We start from the raw sequence: 9425 nt of genomic DNA, 5'->3' as shown, positions 1-9425 counted from the left end.
GGTAATGTAGTTTGGTATAGCCATTATAGAAAACAGTATGGAAATTCCTCAAAAAATGAAAAATAGACTTACCTTATGATCCAGCAACTCCACTCCTGGGCATATATACGTAGGGAACTCTAATTTGAAAAGATATATGCACCCCAATGTTCATAGCAGCACTATATACAATAGCCAAGACATGGAAGCAACCTAAATGTCCACTGACAGATGACTGGGTAAAGAAGATGTGGTGTATTTATACAATGGAATAGTACTCAGCCATAAGAAAGAATAAAATATGCCATTTGCAGCAATATAGATGGACCTGGAGGTTGTCATTCTAAGTGAAGTAAGCCAGAAAGAGAAAAATACCATATGAAATCACTTATATATGGAATCTTTAAAAATAAATAAATAAATGAACTTACTTACAGAATAGAAACAGACCCACAGACATAGTAAATAATCTTAATCTTATGGTTACCATGGTGAAAGAGGGTAGGAAGGAATAATTTGGGAGTTCGAGATTTGCAAATATTAACTAGTATATATAAAATAGATAAGCAACAAGTTTCTTCTGTACAGCACAAGGAACTATAGTCAATATCATGTAGTAACCTATAATGAAAAAGAATATATGTATGTATATATATGACTGAAACATTATGCTGTACACCAGAAATTGACACAACATTGTAAACTGTGTACACTTCAATTAAAAAAGAAAAATCCTCGGATCATGCTCTGATCCCTGTTCCCTGACATTGCCTCCATTTAACCCCACTAACGTGCTTCCCATCCCATCCCATCCCATCCTAGTTCTCCTCTCTTCTGAAATCTCCCATTCACCACACTTTTGTTTTTCTCATTACATAGTTGAACGTGTTGCTCGAGGCACTGCCTAGAAAGCACAAAAAAGGACGGCCATTATTTATAACTAAATGGGAAGGACCCCCCCCCCCGGATGTAATCTTCTCACTATGCTGCTGTAACAGACACACCCCTTTTCAGGCAACACTTGGCATCCTCGTGGCCTCCCTTCCTCTTAACCCAGGTGGCGCTGTGGTGCCTACCTTGCTAGGGCTGTGAGCAGTGTCACTACAGGGCAACCGAAGAGCTGGACTGCAGACCTCACCGACAGCTCTTGACTGTCATGCCAGGAGGGCTTTCTTTGTGGACGTCGCCAGGGGACCCACTCAGCTCACCTGTGTGCCTGCCTCATGGGGCGACGCTGGCCAATGGGACACAGGAGTCAGTGGAGATGTATGCCTCTGGACCATCCCCTACAGGGCAGATGGTCCAGAGGCAGGCTTTACACAGCGTCTCCCAAGGACCGTGCCGTGGCACCGCGCAGACGATCACAGAGGTGGCCCACGCAGCAGCACGTTCTTGTACTGGATTTCCTCCTTCGCGAATTCACAGCCACACAGGTGGTTCAGCTGGATACGCAGGGGCCACACTAACAGCCTTACTCAGGGGTGGCCTTGGAGGACAGTAGTGAAGGGAGACGCCCCCAGTGGTCGGAGCTCTGTACCCAGCATCTGCCCATCCAAAGAAAATACACAGCCTCGAGTGAATGGCCAGGGAACGGGAAAGAGAAAGACCTGTAGGCCCCGAGAGGCAGGTGGGCAGAAAGCCACCAAGATTCTCAAATGAACAAGTCATCTGATGAAGAGGTGGCCCACCTCCCAAATAAAAATCCTGGGTAATGAGGCCTCTGAATTCCACGACAAAGGTCGCCCAGGAAATCCCCACACGGACGCCTGTATTTTATGATGAAGAGTCAGGCAACTGACAGCACTAAAGGGGCAGGCAGAGCAGACCAGCAGGGCTCTGAGGGGTACAGAACAGCAGACACAGAAACCTAGAGCCATTCCACAGCTCCTGCGGGGCAAAGACCTAGGTCAGCGCTGATTTCCACTCAGATGGATAAACTTACAGCAGAGTGACACAGAGGGACACGGATCAGGTGTGAGACTGGGTCTCCGAATTCACTCCCACCCAGGAGGAGGCCCTAAACACTCAAACTTACTAGGTACTGGCTGTAGATCTGTGGGTTGCTTGGTCTTGGCCTGGACTGTGCTTCGGGTTTCTTCTGCTCCCGGGACACACTGGCTGCATCTGCTGTTGGCGGCTCATGTCAGTCAGTCAGATACAGCATTGAGGGTAAAGCTTGCCAAACCTAACAATGGAAACAGCGCCTCTTCCTGGGTGAAGAAAAGGTATACAGTCTTCTCACCCGAGGTTTTGTACGACTGCGGGGGGTGTGGGGGAGGTTTCTTGGGAGATTCCAAGCTTCCTTAAAGTTGCACCTCGGTCAGGCCGGTGGAAGCTGGAAGCTTTCCTGTGGGCCCTGGATGTTTGAACAGGAAGGTGGCCACGTTCGTTTCCAGTGTCCGACGTCACCGGAGTGGATGGATGTGCTGGCTCTTAATTTGCAGCCCGAGGTATTGCTAATACTTTATTTTTCAGATGGGGGTGGGGGGTGGACGCAATCAGCTTGCCTTCACCCGACGCAGCACACGGTACACTTATCGCCCTGAATTCTCCTGTGAGAGCATCAGTGGTGTGGACACACCTGGGACAATGGGACTCAGTGCACAGGCAGGCATGTCCGTGAGGGCTCCACAGAGGGAGCTGCGTTTGCAGCATCACACGCCACCCAAGCGCAGCCGATGACAGACAGATGGGCCCCTGACAAGGACAGACTCCAAGGGGCCTGCCTTCCAGTACCATCTTGGGAGCTGTTATCACAGCTCAGAAAGATCACAATCAATTAAGGACAAACTTTGTCGTAGTTACCAATTACCAAAAAAGTGGCCCCACACCAAAGCTGGCCGCTTGGTGTATGAGCTACTGGAAACAGTGCACCCCAAGCCTGGGAATCTTCCTACAGCCTCCACCCCAAGTCATCAGCCGTGTGGCCACATTTGAGTGAGAGCCCCAATAACCAGTCATCTTGGAAGCAGCATAGGCAGCAGTGAAAGACGCCATAGCCTTGAGCCTCCATCTCCTTCAGACCCAGAGGAACCACGGAGCAGCTGTGGGTTGACGGGGGCGGGGCTGGGGGTGAGGCTTTGGCAACAATAATTCTTTGGGTTCTTCCCGGCCTCCCAGCCTCCATCGGAGCTTTTGCATTGAAGAACTTCCTCCTGTGGGCATTACTGAACTCTAATCTAAACAGTCTCCAACTTGACATCCTGCAATTCTAAATTCCACAGAGCGGACAAGCTCTAGAAAGTCCTATCATGAAAATATTGGGGATATTCCAATTAAGGACCAAACTCGGTCCCTAAGCCGTCAACTAACTTCACAAACAGGTGGTTGCCCACCCTTTAGACAGAAATAACATCTTCCCCAATGGACTGCTGGTTTAATGAAGGTCTTACGTACAGAACGGGCCAGCTGGCAGGAGCCCCTGATGAAAGAGCTCACCCACCTCCACGGTGAGCAGATCCTCTGCGATCCAGGGATGGCAGATGGCTGAACGCCCGCAGCCAAGGACATGTGCGATGGGATGGACTTCACGTGGGACTTCTAGCCACCATCCAAGAATTTAACAAACAGTATCTGTATATGAGCTCATGGGCTGTCACCAGCTGTATTATCAGGTCTTTGGGCCACCCAGGACGGGACTAGTAAAGACATACCATATATTGGGAAGATAAAAGTAATTACAGACTCAATATTTATGTGCAACCACATCTAGAGAAAAGCACTGAGATAAACACATATGGAAAAGCTAACATGTGTGGCCACCATCTCTACTACGTATCAATGGACTGTGCTCAAAGCCACCATGGGTATGGAACCACCAGAAAGACTGAGATGCCCAATGAGAAATTATGGAAGTAGCTCTTCCCTGCAAAGATTTGTCTTATTCGCCAACTACATAGGACTCCTCCTCATGGATGACTCCTGCAGGGCCAGCTGCTCTGTCTTCATCTATTTACAACTTGCACAAGGTGACTACCTAGTCTGTCTACTGAGCTCCTAGGCACACAAGGGCTTTTGCACCTGCTTTGACTTCAACAGATAAATAGGTGGATGTTTCCTGTTGTTCAAATCTGTGTAGATAGAAAATTTGGACACTTTGTCCCAGATACTCTACGGCCAACCTCCTCTGCCCACTGTCTACCTACCATAGCAAAGTGGCAACTCCTGGGTCCAGAAAGGAGGACGATCTGGCCCCTCCCTAAGGGGTGATGACAGATCTCAACTGATCAGGAGTTAACATGTCCGACCCCAGAAGGAGGCCCGGGGAAGTGGGCCTTCCCCTACTCCCCTTTTACAAATACGGACAAGTCTCAGATGTATTTCCTCTCATCTTCCAGATCTCATCATGTCCAATAGGTCGCCCCCACCTAACCCAGCTGCAGGGCCCCAAGGGCCAGGGGTGAATTAAGACAAATTTGGATGGCGCTGGAGGTTCATTTGCTCCCTCATTTGGTTGCTCACTGGAGAGATGACTCAAAGGGTCTGGGTTAGCACAATGGAAAAACACAGATTCCAACCCCCGAAGAGCCCTCTTTCCTAAGGCCCTCCTCTAGAGAGCTTCCATTTTTAGAGTTGCCTGATTCCCTGTTGCTCCCACACGTACACGTGGAGCACTGTGGGGCAGGGCCCCTCTCTGCGGGTGGGCCGTTTCTGTCCAGCACAAACTACAGGCTAACAAAAGCTTAGGAACTGCACACATTCAGCTTCTAATCTGCTTGATTCCCCCTAAAAGGTCATACTTTTTATCTCTACCGAGAGGCACAGTGTCATATTAAATTGGAATCTTTCCTTATCAGGAGAGAACTTTAACAACCCATTCAGTGAAGGGACTCCCACGTAGATTCACACTTGGGTACAAATATTCTTGAATCCGAGGAGCCCATCAATGGGGGGCTACCACTCTTTACGGTGAGGGCATGTACTCAAGGAAGGAGCTACGTGGGTGGGATGTCAAGACAGGATAAAACAGAGGCCTGAGAAGCACGTACCCCTCGGGGCTTGTCCCTCTTGCCCCTTTATCACTGCCCTGAGAACACACTCGGGCCAGTCTGCTGGCAGGGTTTGAGAGACACAGGGAAGAGGACCAACCTCCCCTGGTGACGGGGAGCTGACCCAGAAACACGAGCTTCCAGCCAACAGCAAGCCTATGCCCAGACCACGAGTAAGCCCTACCAAGGACAGAAAAACCACGCGACCTAAACCATGACCCAGAGACTCATGAGCTGAACGCTTTGAAGTCACTGAACCTGGGGGTTACTTAGTATGATAGACACAGAGGCCCCAGGGTGGTTTAAATTTCAGAGTCTCCAACTCTACCTCCTGCTCCACAGAGGCTGGTTTTATGAAGAGCTGGCTTCCTCTCTGCTGCCCATGTAGATTTTAGGTTAAACCCAACGGGAGGATTTCAAGGGCAGGAGCAATGGGTTGCCACTGGTTTGTGCAGTGCCAATAGCAGGTTCCAACTGGCTTCTTTTTTTTCTTTTAGTGGAGGTACTGGGGACTGAACCCAGGACCTCGTGGGCACTAAGCACGTGCTCTACCACTGAGTTATCCCCTCTCTCTCTAACTGGCTTCTGGTGGAACAATCTTTTGGTAGATGTTAAATGCTCTGAAAATAGATGAGGGTCTCCAGAAGCTAGGCCAAGTGTACAGGAGGCCGAGTCAGAACTTAGGACCAAATAAAAAGGGCTGAGCTACTGGGAACCAGGAGTTATGAAACTCCAAATGATAGCAGCGACCAGTGTGAGAAAAATTTGGTAAATCCAATGAGGAGGAGAATTAGCAGCAAAACAATTTAGGATCTAAATACAGTAATCTGAAAGAAAATACAGTAAATGAAGTTAAAAATTCAATGGAGCTGCTATACAACAAATTAGAATTAAAAATTCAATGACGAAGTTAAATATGGCTTAAGAAAAAAATGAGTGTTTGAGGTTGCCATTCAGAAAGTAGCACAGAGAGAGAATGAATTAGAAATAGTAAAGTGAGAATAAATGAAATAGAGGCTGGACACCACACATCTAATGGGGACTCTAAACTAGGGGGAGAATACAGAAGGCTAATTTCAAAGTGAAAAACAAGTGAGAATTACAAAAAAGAAGTGAGTACTGAGGATAACTCTGACAAAAGATGTGCAAGACTTTTACGAAAACCATAAAGCGTTACTGAAAAACAACAGGACCTAAATCGTGGAGATTTAGTGTAGTTCATGACTGTGAAGTTCAATCACAAATCATTTTTCCCCAAATGAATCTATAAAGTCACTGCAATTCCAAGAAAAAAATCAACAAGGTTTTTCTTTTTTTTAAGGAACTTGCCAAATCCATCTTAAAAATTTATAGTAAAAAGTAAAGTACCTCTGTAACCTTCCTCTCTATTGTAAACCTAAAACTGCTCTAAAAAAATAGTCTAACATTATGCTGTACAACAGAAATTGACACACTGTAACTGACTATACTTCAATTTAAAAAGTCTTTAAAATTTAAAAAGTGCCAAAAATAAAGCCATTTTCAACTTGCCCTATCAGATATTAAGATTTTATCAAGACTATGGTATTAGCATAGGTGGAGAAAAACAGCCCAAGAAAGTCAGCAGCAGACTCAGGAATATTCATAAACTTGGTAGATGACAGAGGCAACGTTTTCTGTCAGAGGAGCAGAGTCACTGCCTGAAACAATAAATCAGAGGGTGTGACACATCACATGCAAAAATCAAGGCAGAATCGAGTACTTAAACGTAAGATGCAAATCTGTAAACATTTTAAAAAGTAAAACATCTCTGATCTTGAGGTAACCTCAAAAGCAAAGTTAAAATACAATTCACAGACTAGGAGAAGGTATTTCCAAGGCATGTTATAAAGGGTAATACCTATAATAAGCCAAGAACTCTCAAATAAGAAAAGCTCAATATATTTAAAAAAAAAAAAAAAAAAAAAGCAAAGGATATAAACAAACAAACCACAGATGTGTGGAAGCCTAAATGGTCAACAAACAAATGAAAAGCTGATCGGGCTCACCGGTAACACAGGGAATGTAAAACAAAATGAGGCCCGTTTCAGTCCCAGATCAGCCAAAATGACAAGACCAACTAAGGTTAAGTGCAAGACAAGAGTGGGGAAACCAGCACTCACACTGCTAATGCAACTATAAACAAAATTAGTTCCCCCACTTTGCAGACCCATTTGGAAATATTTAGCCATGATGAAACTGCATATACCCTCTGACCCAACGATTTGATTTCTAAGTACACTCTCAACACATTTGCACAAGACTTCCAAGAACGTTTGTTCAATGCAACACGGGTTAAAATGATCCAAAATTTAAAAAAATTTTTCCATCAACAGGGGAGTGATAAGTAAACTGTGGCATATACATAGGACAGTGGCATATACATAGGACAGAACACCAAACAGCAGTTAAAAGGAATGAATGAGAGTTATATGTATCAGATAAATTTCAAAATACTATTGATTGAAAAAAGCAAGCTATGAAAGGATACCTGTAACACAGATAGCACAAAATAATACAGCAGCACTCTTTACAATAGCCAAGACATGGAAACAATCTAAATGTTCATCAACAGTTGACTGGATAAAGAAGCTGTGGTATATTTACACGATGGAATACTACTCAGCCATAAAAAAGAATAAAATAATGCCATTTGCAGCGACATGCATGGATCTGGAGAATGTTATTCTAAGTGAAGTAAGCCAGAAAGAGAAAGAAAAATACCACATGATATCACTTATACATGGAATCTAAAAAAAAAATAAATAAAGACAAATGAACTTATGTACCAAACAGAAACAGACTCACAGACACAGAAAACAAACTTACGGTTACCAGGGGAGAAGAGGGTGGAAAGGGATAAATTGGGAGTTCGAGATTTGAAGATACTAACACATAAAAAATAGATAAACAAGTTTATATTGTACAGCACAGGGAACTATATTCAATCTTACAGTAACTTATGGTGAAAGAGAATATGAAAATGAATATATGTATGCTCCTATATGACTGAAGCATTGTGCTGTACACCAGAAATTGACACAACATTGTATACTGATTATACTTCAATAAAAATTTTTAAAAAAAGCAATCGGGTTTACCTTTGTAAAAGGAAAGAATAAAATTAGAGGTGGTAGTACTTTAAAAATATAACTTTCTTTTTTTAACAAAGGCCCTTAAAGCAAATGTGAAACAATATTGTATCTACTAAAGCTGGGTGGTATTTACAACAGGCATTATCCTCTGTACTTTCAGTGCCTGACATATTTCGAAAATTGAAAAGTAAAAGTAGCCAAATGCAAAGATATCAGGGAAAGAACAATACTTCCCAGCTCTTATTAAACCAATTTTCTGTGGTACACATTATTTGTAGAATTGTAACTCAGCGTAACACATAAAACAGTTTCTCTACTTTAAATTGTTTTGGGGTAGTCAGGCTGACAAAAATTTCTTCAAATAGGAATTTGATTTCTCCTAGCTGGGGCACATCCTCTACATGCTTATGACAGACACCCTGACCCACGGCCCCTCTCTCGCTAACAGAACCAATGCTGTTCACATATCAGACGGCTAAATGCTTCAAAGGGTTTTCACAAGCCAAGGAGAGGAATCTTGATTACTTTAAGCTGATCACAGCAATTCTAATCTTCATGGCAATGAAAGATCTAGAAATAGGCATTTGATGTCTTCTGGTAAGACAAGTAGGTGAAGTCCACCGAAGGGCTTCTGTGAAAAAGGAACACCTTGGAGAGATGCGGAATAAACATCCTCCTCTCTTCTGCCCTTCGGACAAGCAGACGATGCCTGGAGATGCCGCCACCACCTTGCTACACCCTTGAGGGTCAATCCAGAGGCCAAGAACTCACAGCAGCAGATGGACAGGCTGAGAAACATGGAAAGACACCACAGAGCCATGGAATTTACCAGTCGTGGAACCATCCTACCCAGACTTCTTGTGAAATAAACTTTCCTTACCATTTAAGACCCACTTGGGTAGGTTTCCTGCTCCATGCAGTTGACTGCATATTGATAAAATCGTGCTCTTTATCAAAGCAAAACACAAAACTCCGAAGAATGTACAGATTCCAGTGAGTTCTTGATGACTAACTGTAAAGACCTTGTTATTCTCATATGTCTGGAGGCAGGAATTTTGCAAACTACACAAATAGTTGGAGCTTTATCAGAATCACTCTAGTTTTGCCTCACATTTTCCCAATCACTGAATAGCCCAAATGAGAACGTGCCTATTTTGTTTTTAGCACTGGGAGCCACACCAAGAAATGGATTCGATTCCAAATTTGCTTCTTAGGAAGTATTTAAAGGCGTTTAGTCCGTAACATTTCTGTGTAACTCTTCACACGTGGCTACCAAAAATGTTGTCTGCGTGCATATTCCAACTTTTCCAACAAGAGGGACAGCCCACAGGTGGGCGCTGGACTT

This window comes from Camelus ferus, chromosome 17, assembly GCF_009834535.1.
Source record: "Camelus ferus isolate YT-003-E chromosome 17, BCGSAC_Cfer_1.0, whole genome shotgun sequence".
Classification (NCBI taxonomy): domain Eukaryota; kingdom Metazoa; phylum Chordata; class Mammalia; order Artiodactyla; family Camelidae; genus Camelus; species Camelus ferus.
The sequence above is the reverse complement of the archived record's forward strand: the minus strand, read 5'-3'. Positions refer to the sequence as shown.